This window comes from Castanea sativa, chromosome 6 (assembly GCF_040712315.1).
Source record: "Castanea sativa cultivar Marrone di Chiusa Pesio chromosome 6, ASM4071231v1".
NCBI lineage: Eukaryota > Viridiplantae > Streptophyta > Magnoliopsida > Fagales > Fagaceae > Castanea > Castanea sativa.
Genome location: NC_134018.1, coordinates 7343276 through 7360904, shown reverse-complemented (window position 1 = coordinate 7360904; position 17629 = coordinate 7343276). Strand labels below are relative to the sequence as shown.

Genomic DNA, 17629 nt, shown 5'->3' with positions numbered 1-17629 from the left:
TTTATAAATCATTGAATTATAGTTTTTTTTTTTTTTTTAATGATATTTGATAACTAATACGCTGAAAATGTACACATATTTTTAAAAAATTGTGGTTCTTTGGAAGAACCAAGTTGAATCATTTTTTTTTTTTTTTGAGATATAATTCTACTTTGGCTATTGATAAGGAGGGGATATGAAATAGAATTTTAATAACATTAATTAATTAGAGATTAATAATAAATAGTTTTAGAAGAGTCGTATAATAACACGTATAATTTCCATCAGAATATGATTCTCACAAATAGATTTCTTTTAAGAATTTTATAAGCAAATAAAGTGAATTGGAAGCAATTTGGTAGAAAATTATGGTTGCAGTCGATTTCATGTTCTTTGTCTTAATACTTCTTCATCTAAAGAATTTGATCAAATGAGGCTAAGTTAAAGCTACAAAAGAGTAAAGATATCAAATTTAGCACCAACATTGATACGACAATAACAACTATAACAATTGTTATTGGAAAAAAAAAAAAAAAAAACCATAATAATTATAGCCCATCATCGAGAAAATTTCCCCAAGAGCAAAATTGTTTTAGAAACCACTTTAAAGAAACTATAGAGAGCTTTAATTTCACAATGAAATATTTTAACTATATACAGTTTCATATGATCTAGAGGATAGGTGATTAGAGATGGCATCACAAAATTGTCTCTAACCAGCATATATGAAAGAAAAGCCAATAGGCAATAATAAAATGCTATTCTAAAAGAGAACCAAATAATAGCATCTAAAATCTACTAAATGAACAAATAGAAAAGATGAGAACAAACTTAAAAAGCAAAAATTATAATAATGATTAGAGCACAACTATCATTTAAAATCAATAGTCAAATGGGTCTTCTGAATTAGAACCTAATAGTAAATCTGGGTATCCCCAAATTCATCAAAAACACGAAATTTAAACTCTAACCAACAGCCAATCTATCCAAACCTATTGTATCTTAAATTTCAACTAAAAATTTTCTCAAATTTGAATCACACACACAAACCAAAATTCAATAATATCAATTAAAAAAATCAACTGGTACATACAATTCAAAAGAAACCAATACTAAAAAAACTCATTCTTTGCTTCTTTTCGTTTTTCATCATCATTCAGCCTTAATCAAAACCAATAATCCAAATATCTAAATCAAAGACACTCAACCCAAAATGACAACTTAAATCATATTTAACATCAAATTTTCTTTTTAAAAAATATCTGCACTATAGTAGTTCTAGCAGTATATGGGTGGAGGCTGGGCTAAAGGTGGGATGGTGGTTTGACATGGTGGCATCTCTCAGAGGTTTTAAGAAAGACAGAGAGAACAGCTGAACTTGTCAAAGGAGAAGGAGAATCAGAACAGAAGAGAGAGCGTCTAAAATCTGAATGCATAAGGTTAGCATAAAACTATAAGGGGAGTCAGGTAATAGGTCTGGAAAAAAAAAATTGAAAGACATTAATTCAGATTTAAAAAGTAGAGGAAAAAATGTCGATATGGAAATTTGTGGAGCTAACTAATGTAGCATCATATTATGGAGTTCACTGAGAGTCAGATGCTTCGGTTTTATAATATATATATATATATATATATATATATATATATATATATATATTGATAGATAGATAGATAAGATAAAATTATTGAACATCATGAAAGCTACACAATTTTGAGAAAAAATATGGATGAATTGATAGCAAATTTCAATTTCATAGTCATAAAACTAAACATTCCCCAGATTTTATCACCAACCAAATGGGCCAACTATACATACCTGACTTACATAGCTGTCTTTATCATCCATGACCACACATAGGTCTCTCTCACTCTCAAAATATACATTTCATTTATCATAATTCTAAAAAACTGCTTTGAATGTTCTGTCCTATGGGGAGCATAAAAAAAAGTATCTCACTTTCCTATTTTTAACACCGTGAGAATCATGAATAGAATTACTAACAAAGGTTGATATTGGGCATCAGATTTAATAAGCAAAATCCCATTGCCAATAGCAATCTGCAAGATTAAAAAAAAATCAGCAAAATGTGAGCTCATCCAAATAAGTAACCTACTGATATGAAATCATGCTCTTGTTGCATATGGTCTCCCAGTCAATTTTCACAATCTTGTTTTTCTACAATCCCCAATAACAAAAGTCACATGTCCTGCAAACCTATCCCATCCTACATTTTCGTTTCTCCAAAGGTTGCAATTGCCAAATCCAATGTCAATTGTCCCAAACCTCCCCATACTTTATTCAAGAAACTCACTTCCAAAGGTGATTTCTTTCCTGCTCAAATCTCCACAATTGCTTACCCAACAAAATTGGGTTAAAAGTATCCAACTTTCTTGCCCATAATCTTTCATTCCACGCAATCTCAATGACTATAACTACAAAAAAAAAATGATAAATAGCACCAACATAAAGAATAACTTAGAAATCATCAAATATAAATAACTCAACATAAGAAAGAATTTAGCCTTTTGAGAAAGAAAGTAACAATTAGACAGCAAGGACCCAAGGTCATACACAAACCCAATTGGCAAACACAAATTAAATATACCAATATGAATATGTATGTTGAGCATATATAGGCCAATCCCACATACATATTCTTAAATAAAACCACAATATTTAATAAGAAAACCAAATTTCCAAAGAACTAATCTATAAAAATTATTAATCTTAACGAAATATTGATATCACAATTCAAAAAAAAATTTAAAAGAAATCTGTCAATAACATTGTACGTGCATAAACAATTGGGTTCCACACATCCAATCCAAAGTTCAGTTTAAGCATTTCTTCAAACACTGGTGTTCCAATAATAATCTGCCATAATTGAAGACCCAAAAGGAAAAAAAAAGAAGAAACAACGGTGTTCCATTACCGAAAAGAGAGGGAGAAAGATTAGGTACTGTTGTCTATGATGCACCTTTCTTCATATTCATCTGGCCAATCTGATTGCTAAAGAGCACAATGTCAACGCTGTTGAAGCTCTTTGTGATGAGCTCTTCAATTGTGTAGTCGTGGCACTGCAAGGTTGAAAGATAAGTGGAATGGAAAAATTAATAACAAAACTAAAAGATACATGGAGACCATATCATTTATCTCAAAATCTTTAGTTCATACCTGGAGTTTTGTGAGTTCATTTGAACAATGGTGTAATTGTTAACATCACCGCAAAAGATTAATTCATAATCTATGTACATTGCAGCTCTGGTTGTCCCCATTTACCCAAAACTGCTATTGAACTTCTATCTTAGAAGACCCAAAATATCAAACCTTCCCCAAGCTGCCAATGACTAAGATACATCAGTAAAAACTATTTAATCTACAATATATTAAACAGAAACTGATATTAATAGAAAAGGATGAAAAAGAGAGATAGAAATATGTGTTCATAACACCTAAATGAACTCTCTAAAAGTTCAAACACAAACCCAACAAAAAGAATGACCTAACATACAAACCCATGACCAACATCTACATATGTAAACATATTACTTCAGAATATTTAGAATTGAAGTTTATTTGAGTTGAGGTCAAAAACAATAACAAATTTTATGAAATTCGCAGGTTTAGCTATGAACGATTTAGGTTTAGAAAATATAGAGATCAATTTTTTGAGTCCCATATTGTTATTTTTAATGATTTGAAAAAAAAGAAAAAAAAAAGAAGAAAAGCTAGTTTATCCACCATTCTAAGACTTCAATAACAATGATTTTTGTATTGGGTTTTTAAAAAAAATACTAATTTAACAGATTTAGGTATTTAATTGTAGTTTAGAAATAACATCAATTTTTGTTAGGTTTCTGCAACTGGATAACATAGCCCATCTTTGGTAGTAACTCAATTAAATACACTTTCCAACCTCAATCCTAAATCCAAAATAAAAGAAAGCCAACAAATACAAACTATTCTAAGTATGAATTAAAAGCAATGAGAACAGAGCTGAAGTCTAGAACCAAATATTTACTACACTCTTGACAAAGTGACCCCCCTTAGCCAAACAAAAAATCTTAAATATTTACATCTCAGCACCAACAAACCAAACAAAGAAAAATATTAAATATTTCTGAGATCAATGATTAAAACCCATCAAATTTCCTGTCATGCATGGGCTAGAACACAATTTCAAAAAATCATACACTCGAAACTGGTCCTTGCAGTAATAAAAATCTGATAGTGGAAGAACATTAGAAAATTCTATATGGAGCTCAACCATGAAGAACATCTCCTACAATGCCTCAAGCAATCTCTTCCCTATCTTCAACACTACCAACCACTATAACAACAACCATCAGATTGATAACCTCTAAATAATTGCTCTCTCCATGACCACCCTAAATCTCTTTCACACCATGTTGCTAGCACTGCAATGATATCCATCACCCCTAACTCTATCACCATAGCTATTATCATTAATTTAACGCTTCTCTTATTTACACATGTGCTGAAGAACTATGATTTGTTTTACAAAAGGCAAACAAATAAATATAAAAAATAAAAACTTTCAAAAGGGTTAACTAACTGGTGCCTTCACAGAATCTTACCTTAGTGTTGCAAAAAAAAAAAAAAAGAGCAATAGTAACACCCTGTAAAAGAGAACTAAACAAAGTAAGGCAAAATGACATATTGCACCATACAAATGACATTTTGTCATAAGAAGACTGCTTTTAGCTCATCCCATATAGGTGTCAGTACACTATTATTATTGTTATTGTTATTGTTATTATTCCTAAATAATATCTGCCAGAAACATTATTAGTTCCAGCTAGAATTTCATGATCTTGGCTTTGTTTAAAAAAAAAATCCAAAATCTTTATCACATAATTAGGTTTTGAATTGTGAAAGATAGAGAAAGAATACAATATCGAAAAAAGTTTCTCTTAAACAATGTCAATATTAGGATAACTCTGATAATCTTTTAAAACAACTTTTAAAAAAATCAAAACATAATGCAGCAAAAAAACTACTTGGCAATATGGTATTTGTTTCATGGACTAATTGAGAACACTAATGGCTTGTTTGGGAGTTTAGAGAGGGAGGAGAGTAGAGGGGAGTAGAGGGGAGGGGAGTAGTGGGGAGGAGAGTAGAGGAGAATAATTACCCTCCACCTTGTTTGGATGTTTTTATAATTAGTAAGGGGGAAGGGAGTAATTAGCCCTTCCCCTTGTTTTTAACATTGTAATTTTATAAATATAATAAGGGTAAATTAGGTAATTTACTTTATAAATAATTTTATGTGCTCTACTCTCCCTCCAAATCTCTCCAATTTGGGGGAATTAAAAATGAGGGGTTGGAGGTAGTTGAAACCCCTCCAAACCCCTCCAAATCCCTCTCCCTCCTTCCTTAAAAAACTCTCAAACAAGGTAATTGAATTACTCCCCTTCCCTCTACTCTACTCCCCCTCCTTTTTTAAACATCCAAACATGCCATAACATACCATACACGAATGATACATGTTTTTGATAAAGATGTTCACAAAGAACACAATTGAAGGATGATTCTTTCATATCCAAGTGGGAAGCATTTAAGAAACAGGGCACCGAATGTCCAGGACAATATTTCCTAACAACTACAGTGGAGTAATGAAACTGGTGCAATCAATCATATAATTTGTACCATGTTTCTCCGCATATTTTCAATAGATTTTAAAAAGGGACCATTCAGAAACAACAGAGACAAACTCAAAATCAAAGCGACCCAAATATGCAAAATTGATTCTAGATACCTAAAACCAATTTATGCCAAGCCAGCTAACCTAAACAAAATTTGTAACCAAAATCCCTTAATCAAAACTAAATCTAACCCATCTATTTAAACTAATTTAAAAAAATCCACAAATATTCACTCTGCAAAAGAAACATCAAACAAAATCTGTCATAGAACTAATCTATCATAGGACTAATTTAAAATAGATAAAAATTGAATAGAAAACTGTTAACAATTAGTCATATGCAATAGAAAATTTTAAGAACTTAACACAATTATTTTTTCCTATAATTGAAGCAGTAATTATATGAAAAATTGACAATCAAAATCAAATTAAAAAAAAAAAAATCAAACTTCGTCGATCTCCCTGAAGATGTTTGTTTTTCTGTCCTCTAAATTGCATTTAAGAGTGTGGTTTAGACGAAAAAAAAGTAAAAAAGGAAGGTAGATCTTGAATCAAAATCAATTCAATTAAATACCCAAACCTAAGACTAAATCATCTCAAACGTTTAAAGCAATATTAAAAAAAAATACCAATAAAGGTTTCTGGCGTTCTGATAGGAAGATGTTTGATTTCTCTTTACCAATGCTCTTTCTGAATAACGAACTCACGTTCTCCCTTATTTCTCTATTTTTGCCCTCTCCAAACCTAAATCATATATAACCCCAAATTTCAAAAAATGAAATCAAAACCTAATGTAACCCAAATACCTAAATTAAAATCAATCCAACCAAATTTCTCAAAACTAATTCATATTTCATACCCATACCCAGATCTAAGAAAGAACAAAAAAGAAGAAAAACTTACTGGTGGTAGTTCTCTCTATGTCTGTATCTCAATTCCTGCATTTACCTTTCGGTTACCAGTGCCGATTCTGGTGGCATAATTTTGGCAGGGGAACGGACGGTGGCGGGTTCGAACTCTGTCTCCTTCTCATCTCTGTATTGCAAGGTTTTTTTTCGTCCTCTATCTCCGTATCGCAAGCGTTAGTGTTAAGAAAATTCAAAAGGAAGCGAAAAGAGAGAGTATTCATAAGAGGAGAAACTGAAATTAGATTAAGTTTGTACTTTTGATTAGGAATACGGTGATGGCAAAAGATCTGGGTGGTGCCCTTCTCTCTATCTCTGTGTAGCAATCTTTGTTTTTTGTTGCAGAGGACGAACTAAGTCTTTCAGTTTTCACTGTTACAGAAAACGAACAGACTCTTTTTTCTTTTTCTTTCGCTTCCTTTTGGATTTTCTTTTTTCGTATGTTTGTTGGTGCGGAAGACGGTATTCTGATCTGCGTGAGTTGCAGCGAAGAGATTAAAATCAGAGTCTGGAACACGGTATTGTGATCTGTGTGGCTAGGGAGTTATTACAGAGAGAAGAGGCGGAAGTCAGAGTGAAAAATGGGGTTTGCGTCTTGGGGCATGCGGTTTTTGCTTTTTATAAATAAACGTTTAATGAAAGCGAGCAGAAAACGTTTAATGAAAGTGAGTTTCCCGACGCACTGTCCGGCCTTTTTTTTGCTTAGGTGTCAACACCTCTTTAATTGCAGTAAAAAGCCAAGCATGGTAAGTTACGATTATTTTTAAAAAAATTGTATATGTGTTTGAATTTTAAATAAGTAGTTATCTTATTTGTCAACTCGTCCTTAAATATAAGAACCAACTTTCTCTCAGCTTTGTCTATAATAATAATAATAATAATAATAATATATAATATATATATAGATTATTTCACATTTTTACTGTGAAGCACATGACTTTTGGAACAAGTCATACTAGACTATTCAATAGCTACTTAAAATAGTTTTACAATATCAAACAAACCCATCGTATACGATAGGAAACTCAAATCTCACTTATTCCATAAAAAAAATGTAGAATTGTGTATACTTCACACTAGTATTGCTTAGGAAAGATTCTGGTCTGGAGCATCTCGCATTTTCAATTAAATTGGATAATCCTACCAATTAAAAAAAAAGTTAACAACAATATAGTTATCATTTTGATTCCAGGAAATCTAAGCTATTAGTTTACTATACCTCACTCAAAACACTGACGATATTCAGATTTCGTATATTTACTAATGAAATTTACCCTTTATAATGCTATTCCAATTTATTGCTCCTCGAAATTCTTACATAATTAATAGTCATTGAAATTTTCATCTAAAATAGGTCAAAATTTTGGCAAAGTAACTTTAATGTCAGTTGAACTAGAAGTTTAATCATACAAATTTTTGGCATGAATTTCAAACAAAACAATTCCCAAATAGTGAACAGAAGCGATAAAATAGATAATAAACAGAACAACTAGGACCCCACGTCATTTCCCCTAACATCAACACTTGACGCATTCAGTGCCTTTTTTTTCCGTATAATAATCGCAATTTTAATTAATAACTATTTCACATTTTCACTTTGAAGAACAGGACTTTTCGAACTAGTCATACTAGACTTTACAATAGCTACCTAAAATAGTTTTACAATATCAAACAAACCCATCGTATATGATAGGAAATTCAAATGTCACCTATTTCATCAAAAGAATGTTGAATTGTTTATACTTCACACTAGTATTGCTTAGGAAAGAGTCTGGGCTAGAGCATCTCACATTTTCAATTAACTAGGATGATGCTACCAATAAAAAAAAAGGTAATATCAACATCGTTATCATTTTGATTCCAAGAACTCTAAGCTATTAGTTTACTATACCTCACTCAAAACACTCACGATATTCAGATTTCATATATTTACTAATGAAATTTACCCTTTATAACCATATTCCAATTTATTGATCCTCGAAATTCGTATATAAGTAATAATCAATGAAATTTCCACTAAAATAAGTCGAAATTTTGGCAAAGCAACTTTGAAGTCAATTGAACTAGAAGTTTCATCATACAAATTTTTGGCATGAATTTCAAACAAAACAAAACAAAACAATTCCCAAATAGTGAACAGAAGCGATAAAATAGATAATACACAAAACAACTAGGACACCACGTCATTTTCCCTAACATCAACACTTGACGCATTTAGTGCCTTTTTTCTTTCCCAAAATAATCGCAATTTTAATTAATAACTATTTCACATTTTCGCTGTGAAGCACATGACTTTTGGAACTAGTCATACTAGAGTTTACAATAGCTACCTAAAATAGTTTTACAATATCAAACAAACCCATCCTATATGATAGGAAACTCAAATGTCACCTATTCCATCAAAAGAATGTTGAATTGTGTATACGTCACACTAGTATTGCTTAGGAAAGATTCTGGTCTAGAGCATCTCACATTTTCAACTAACTTGGATGATCCTGCCAATTAAAAAAAAAAGGTAATAACAATACAGTTATCATTTTGATTCCAGGAAATCTAAGCTATTAGTTTACTATACCTCACTCAAAACACTCACGATATTCAGATTTCCTATATTTACTAATGAAATTTACCTTTTATAATCCTATTCCAATTTATTGATCCCCGAATTTTGTATATAAGTGATAATCAAAGAAATTTCCATCTAAAATAAGTCAGACTTTTGGCAAGGTAACTTTAAAGTCAATGGAACTAGAAGTTTCATTATACATATTTCTGGCGTGAATTACAAACAAAATAAAACAACGCGCAAGTTGTGAACAGAACTACTAAAATAGGTAATAAACATAACAACTAGAACACCACTTCATTTTCCCTAACATAAAAACGCTATGCACTCCCTGCTTCTTTTTTTCCTAAAATAATCACAATTTTAATTTATAATTACTTATCATTGTCACAATAAAGCACATGAGCTCTGAAACTAGTCGTACTAGACTTTTCAATAGCTACCTAAAATAGTTTTGCAATATCAAACAAACCCATCGTATACGATAGGAAACTCAAATGTCACCTATTCCATCGAAAGAATGTTGAATTGTTTATACTTCTCACTAGTATTGCTTAGGAAAGATTCTAGGCTAGAGCATCTCACATTTTCAATTAACTTTGATGATCCTACCAGTTAAAAAAAAGGCAATAACAATATAGTTATCATTTTGATTCCAAGAACTCTAAGCTATTAGTTTACTGTACCTCACTCAAAACACTCACTATATTCATATTTCAAATATTTACTAATGAAATTTACCCTTTATAATGCTATTCAAATTTATTGATCCTCGAATTTCGTCAATAAGAAATAATCAATGAAATTTCTATCTAAAACAAGTCGAAATTTTGGCAAAGTAACTTTAAAGTCAATTGACCTAGCAGTTTCACCATACAAATTTTTGGCATGAATTTCCAACAAAACAAAACAAAACAATTCCCAAATAGTGAACAGAAGCAATAAAATAGATACTAGACAGAACAACTAAGACACTACGTCATTTCCCCTAACATCAACACTTGACGCATTCAGTGCCTTTTTTTTTCGTAAAATAATCGCAATTTTAATTAATAACTATTTCACATTTTCACTTTGAAGCACATGACTTTTGGAACTAGTCATACTAGACTTTACAATAGCTACCTAAAATAGTTTTACAATATCAAACAAACCCAACGTATACGATAGGAAACTCAAATATCACCTATTCCGTCAAAAGAATGTTGAATTGTTTGTCCTTCACCCTAGTATTGCTTAGGAAAGATTCCGGGCTAGACCATCTCACATTTTCAATTAACTTGGATGATCCTACCAATTAAAAAAAAAAGATAATAACAATAAAGTTATCATTTTGATACCCAGAAATCTAAGCTATTAGTTTACTATACCTCACTCAAAACACTCACGATATTTCTGGCGTGAATTACAAACAAACCAAAACAACTAGAACAAAACAAAACAAAACAACGAGCAAATTGTGAACAGAACTACTAAAATAGGTAATAAACATAACAACTAGAACACCACTTCATTTCCCCTAACATAAAAACGCTATGCACTCCTTGCTTCTTTTTTTCCTAAAATAATCACAATTTTAATTAATAATTACTTCACATTTTCACAATAAAGCACATGACTTCTGAAACTAGTCATACTAGACTTTTCAGTAGCTACCTAAAATAGTTTTACAATATCAAATAAACCCATCGTATACAATAGGAAACTCAAATGTCACCTATTCCATCAAAAGATTGTTGAATTGCTTATACTTCACACTAGTATTGCTTAGGAAAGATTCTGGGCTAGAGAATCTCACATTTTCAATTAACTTGGATGATCCTACCAATTAAAAAAAAAGGTAATAACAATATAGTTATCATTTTGATTCCAAGAAATCTAAGCTATTAGTTTACTATACCTCACTCAAAACACTCACGATATTCAGATTTCATATATTTTCTAATGAAATTTACCCTTTATAATCCTATTCCAATTTATTGATCCTCGAAATTCGTATATAAGTAATAATCAATGAAATTTCCATTTAAAATAGGTCAAAATTTTGGCAAAGTAATTTTAATGTCAATTCAACTAGAAGTTTCATCATACAAATTTTTGGCATGAATTTCAAACAAAACAAAACAAAACAATTCCCAAATAGTGAATAGAAGCGATAAAATAGATAATGAACAAAACAACTAGGACACTACGTCATTTCCCCTAACATCAACACTTGACGCATTCAGTGCCTTTTATTTTTCCTAAAATAATCCCAATTTTAATTAATAACTATTTCACATTTTCACTGTAAAGCACATGACTTTTGGAACTAGTCATACTACACTTTACAATAGCTACCTAAAATAGTTTTACAATATCAAACAAACCCATCGTATACGATAGGAAATTCAAATGTCACCTATTTAATCAAAAGAATGTTGAATAGTTTATACTTCACATTAGTATTGCTTAGGAAAGAGTCCAGGCTAGAGCATCTCACATTTTAAATTAACATGGATGATCCTACTAATTAAAAAAAAAAGGTAATAACAATATAGTTATCATTTTTATTCCAAGAAATCTAAGCTATTAGTTTACTATACCTCACTCAAAACACTCACGATATTCAGATTTCATATATTTTCTAATGAAATTTACCCTTTATAATCCTATTCCAATTTATTGATCCTCGAAATTCTTATATAAGTAATAATCAATGAAATTTCCATCTAAAATAAGGTGAAATTTTGGCAAAGTAACTTTAAAGTCAATTGAACTAGAAGTTTCATCATACAAATGTTTGGCTTGAATTTCAAACAAAACAATTCCCAAACAGTGAACAGAAGCGATAAAATAGATAATAAACAGAACAACTAGGACACCACGTCATTTTGATTCCAGGAAATTTAAGCTATTAGTTTACTATACCTCACTCAAAACACTCACGATATTCAGATTTCATATATTTTCTAATGAAATTTACCCTTTATAATCCTATTCCAATTTATTGATCCTCGAAATTCACATATAAGTAATAATCAATGAAATTTCCATTTAAAATAGGTCAAAATTTTGGCAAGGTAACTTTAAAGTCAATGGAACTAGAAGTTTCATTATACATATTTCTGGCGTGAATTACAAATAAAACAAAACAACGCGCAAGTTGTGAACAGAACTACTAAAATAGGTAATAAACATAACAACTAGAACACCACTTCATTTTCCCTAACATACAAACGCTATGCACTCCCTGCTTCTTTTTTTCCTAAAATAATCACAATTTTAATTAATAATTACTTCACATTGTCACAATAAAGCACATGAGTTCTGAAACTAGTCGTACTAGACTTTACAATAGCTACCTAAAATAGTTTTACAATATCAAACAAACCCCTCCTATACGATAGGAAACTCAAATGTCACCTATTCCATCAAAAGAATGTTGAATTGTATATACATCACACTATTATTCCTTAGGAAAGAGTCTGGGCTAGAGCATCTCACATTTTCAATTAACTTGGATGATCCTACCAATTAAAAGAAAAAGGTAATAACAATATAGTTATCATTTTGATTCCAAGAACTCTAAGCTATTAGTTTACTATACCTCACTCAAAACACTCACGATATTCAGATTTCATATATTTACTAATGAAATTTACCCTTTATAATCCTATTCCAATTTATTGATCCTTGGAATTCGTATATAAGTAATAATCAATGAAACTTCCACTAAAATAAGTCGAAATTTTGGCAAAGTAACTTTGAAGTCAATTGAACTAGAATTTTCATCATACAAATTTTTGGCATGAATTTCAAACAAAACAAAACAAAACAATTCCCAAATAGTGAACAGAAGCGATAAAATAGATAATACACAAAACAACTAGGACACCACGTCATTTTCCCTAACATCAACACTTGACGCATTTAGTGCCTTTTTTCTTTCCCAAAATAATCGCAATTTTAATTAATAACTATTTCACATTTTCGCTGTGAAGCACATGACTTTTGGAACTAGTCATACTAGAGTTTACAATAGCTACCTAAAATAGTTTTACAATATCAAACAAACCCATCCTATATGATAGGAAACTCAAATGTCACCTATTCCATCAAAAGAATGTTGAATTGTGTATACGTCACACTAGTATTGCTTAGGAAAGATTCTGGTCTGGAGCATCTCACATTTTCAATTCACTTTGATAATCCTACCTATTAAAAAAAAAAAGGTAATAACAATACTGTAGAGAGTAATGGACTCAAGCAGGCATTTGGGCCTTTGGGCTACAGTAAGATGGGCTGATCTATTCTTAAGCTAAGGATTTGTTGATACTGCGAATCGGCCCACACACCGAGGGTTCGAGGACACATCCGAGGGTGAGTTTCTCCTCGAACGGACCCAAGAGAACTTGGAGCTTCATTATGAATGTCAAGACACAACTCTGGGAAGACTATTGGTTAAAAGGGGGAAACCCTGAACCTTCTAGATGCACCGGAGTTAGGAAAATATCATAAGCAAAGGCTGCCACCTCCACATTAAAGACTCTGCACCCACCTACCTGGCCGCATTAATGGGGAGGTGACCCTTGAACAGTAGAACTGAAACTTCTGGTCACTATTCAAAGGCACTAAGAAGAGAAATATCTAGGGGGGAGGGGGTTTGAGCAACACGTGGATAAAGCATCAGAAAAAGAAGTATTTAAGGGGGGATCTAGAACAAAGAAAGGGGCAGATTTTTGTAATTTTGAAGAAAGAAAGAGAAATAATACTGAGGTAGTCCTCGGCTTACGTCCGAGGAGGTCTATTTGCAATTATCGTTTGTTATTTACAAGTGTTTGCAACTTTTAGTCTGTTATCAAGTTCTTAGTGCCTCTAACCTAGATTTCAAGCCCACACTCTACAAATTTCATTGTTTAAGGCTTGTTGGGCCTGAGCCCGTAGTTGTCTTTGGGTCCAAGTGCAATTGTGCACTTAAAAATACAGTTATCATTTTGATTCCAGGAAATCTAAGCGATTAGTTTACTATACCTTACTCAAAACACTCATGATATTCGGATTTCCTATATTTACTAATGAAATTTACCTTTTATAATCCTATTCCAATTTATTGATCCTCGAATTTTGTATAAAAGTGATAATCAAAGAAATTTCCATCTAAAATAAGTCAGACATTTGACAAGGTGACTTTAAAGTCAATCGAACTAGAAGTTTCACTATACATATTTCTGGCGTGAATTATAAACAAAACAAAACAACGCGCAAGTTGTGAACAGAACTACTAAAATAGGTAATAAACATAACAACTAGAACACCACTTCATTTTCCCTAACATAAAAAAACTATGCACTCCCTGCTTCTTTTTTTCCAAAAATAATCACAATTTTAATTAATAATTACTTCACATTGTCACAATAAAGCACATGAGTTCTGAAACTAGTTGTACTAGACTTTTCAATAGCTACTTAAAATAGTTTTACAATATCAAACAAACCCACTGTATACGATAGGAGACTCAAATGTCACCTATTCCCTCAAAACAATGTTGAATTGTTTATACTTCATACTAGTATTGCTTGGGAAAGTTTCTGGGCTAGAGCATGTCACATTTTCAATTAACTTGGATGATCCTACCTATTAAAAAAAAAGGTAATAACAATATAGTTATCACTTGGATTCCAAGAAATCTAAGCTATCAGTTTACTATACCTCACTCAAAACACTCACGATATTCAGATTTCATATATTTACTAATGAAATTTACCCTTTATAATCCTATTCCAATTTATTAATCCTTGAAATTCGTATATAAGAAATAATCAATGAAATTTCCATCTAAAATAAGTCGAAATTTTGGCAAAGTAACTTTAAAGTCAATTGAACTAGAAGTTTCATCATACAAATTTTTGGCACGAATTTCTAACAAAACAAAACAAAACAATTCCCGAATAGTGAACAGAAGCGATAAAATAGATAATAAACAGAACAACTAGGACACCACGTCATTTCCCCCAACATCAACACTTGATGCATTTAGTGCCTTTTTTTTTTCCCCTAAAATAATCGCAATTTTAATTAATAACTATTTCACACTTTCACTTTGAAGCAAATGAGTTTGGGAACTACCCATACTAGACTTTTCAATAGCTACCTAAAATAGTCTTACAATATCAAACAATCCCATCGTATACGATAGGAAACTCAAATGTAACCTATTCCATCAAAAGAATGTTGAATTGTTTATACTTCACACGAGTATTGCTTAGGAAAGATTCTAGGCTAGAGCATCTCACATTTTCAATTAACTTGGATGATCCTACCAATTAAAAAAAAAAGGTAATAACAATATAGTTATCGTTTTGATTCCAGGAAATCTAAGCTATTAGTTTACTATACCTCACTCAAAACACTCATGATATTCAGATTTCCAATATTTACTAATGAAATTTAAATTTTATAATCCTATTCCAATTTATTGATCCTCGAATTTTGTATATAAGTGATAATCAAAGAAATTTCCATCTAAAATAAGTCAGACTCTTGGCAAGGTAACTTAGTGTCAATGGAACTAGAAGTTTCCTTATACATATTTCTGGCTTGAATTACAAACAAAACTAAACAACGCGCAAATTGTGCATGGAACCACTAAAATAGGTAATAAACATAACGACTAGAACACCACTTCATTTCCCCTAACATAAAAACGCTATGCACTCCTTGCTTCTTTTTTTCCTAAAATAAACACAATTTTAATTAATAATTACTTCACAATTTCACAATAAAGCACATGACTTTTGAAACTAGTCATACTAGACTTTTCAGTGGCTACCTGAAATAGTTTTACAATATCAAATAAACCCATCGTATACGATAGGAAACTCAAATGTCACCTATTCCATCAAAAGAATGCTGAATTGCTTATACATCACACTAGTATTGCTTAGGAAAGATTCTGGGCTAGAGAATCTCACATTTTCAATTAACTTGGATGATCCTACCAATTAAAAAAAAAATGTAATAACAATATAGTTATCATTTTGAGTACAAGAAATCTAAGCTATTAGTTTACTATACCTCACTCAAAACACTCACGATATTCAAATTTCAGATATTTACTAATGAAATTTCCCCTTTATAATCCTATTCCAATTTATTGATCCTCAAAATTCTTATATAAGTAATAATCAATGAAATTTCCATCTAAAATAGTCGACATTTTGGCAAAGTAACTTTAATGTCAGTTGACCTAGAAGTTTCGTCATACAAATTTTTGGCATGAATTTCACACAAAACAAAACAAAACAATTCCCGAATAGTGAACAGAAGCGATAAAATAGATAATAAACAGAACAACTAGGACACCACGTCATTTCCCCTAACATCAACACTTGACGCACTGAGTGCCTTTTATTTTTCCTAAAATAATCGCAATTTTAATTAATAACTATTTCACATTTTCTCTGTGAAGCACATGACTTTTGGAACTAGTCATACTACACTTTACAATAGCTACCTAAAATAATTTTACAATATCAAACAATCCCATCGTATAAGATTGGAAACTCAAATGTCACCTATTCCCTCAAAAGAATGTTGAATTGTTTATACTTCACACGAGTATTGCTTTGGAAAGATTCTAGGCTAGAGCATCTCACATTTTCAATTAACTTGGATGATCCTACCAATTAGAAGAAAAAGGTAATAACAATATAGTTATCATTTTGATTCCGAGAAATCTAAGCTATTAGTTTACTATACCTCACTCAAAACACTCACGATTTTCAAATTTCAGATATTTACTAATGAAATTTTCAGTGGCTACCTGAAATAGTTTTACAATATCAAATAAACCCATCGTATACGATAGGAAACTCAAATGTCACCTATTCCATCAAAGGAATGTTGAATTGCTTATACTTCACACTACTATTGCTTAGGAAAGATTCTGCGCTAGAGAATCTCACATTTTCAATTAACTTGGATGATCCTACCAATTAAAAAAAAAGGTAATAACAATATAGTTATCATTTTGATTCCAAGAAATCTAAGCTATTAGTTTACTTTACCTCACTCAAAACACTCACGATATTCAAATTTCAGATATTTACTAATGAAATTTACCCTTTATAATCCTATTCCAATTTGTTGATCCTCGAAATTCTTATATAAGTAATAATCAATGAAATTTCCATCTAAAATAATTCGAAATTTTGGAAACGTAACTTTAATGTCAGTTGACCTAGAAGTTTCGTCATACAAATTTTTGGCATGAATTTCTAACAAAACAAAACAAAGCAATTCCCGAATAGTGAACAGAAGCGATAAAATAGATAATAAACAGAACAACTAGGACACCACTTCATTTCCCCCAACATCAACACTTGATGCATTCAGTGTCTTTTTTTTTTCCCCTAAAATAATCGTAATTTTAATTAATAACTATTTCACACTTTCATTTTGAAGCAAATGAGTTTTGGAACTAGTCATACTAGACTTTTCAATAGCTACCTAAAATAGTTTTACAATATCAA

At 31.1% G+C, this 17629-nt stretch overlaps 1 long non-coding RNA gene across 6 annotated transcripts; it reads right to left on the bottom strand.

The window, feature by feature from the left end:
- Window positions 1-325: 325 nt before the first annotated feature.
- Window positions 326-7157, bottom strand: LOC142641494 (uncharacterized). Of its 6 annotated transcripts, none has more exons than XR_012845411.1 (5): window positions 6549-7154; window positions 6275-6389; window positions 3155-3317; window positions 2913-3057; window positions 326-426 (listed from the first exon to the last, which is right to left on the bottom strand). It is a non-coding gene; the product is annotated as an uncharacterized LOC142641494 (long non-coding RNA). The 6 variants fall into 6 exon arrangements; XR_012845410.1 differs by lacking the exon at window positions 326-426 and adding an exon at window positions 1723-2412; XR_012845415.1 differs by lacking the exon at window positions 326-426 and adding an exon at window positions 4579-4620 and having other exon boundaries at window positions 2680-3057; window positions 3155-3327; window positions 6549-7157.
- Window positions 7158-17629: the final 10472 nt, after the last annotated feature.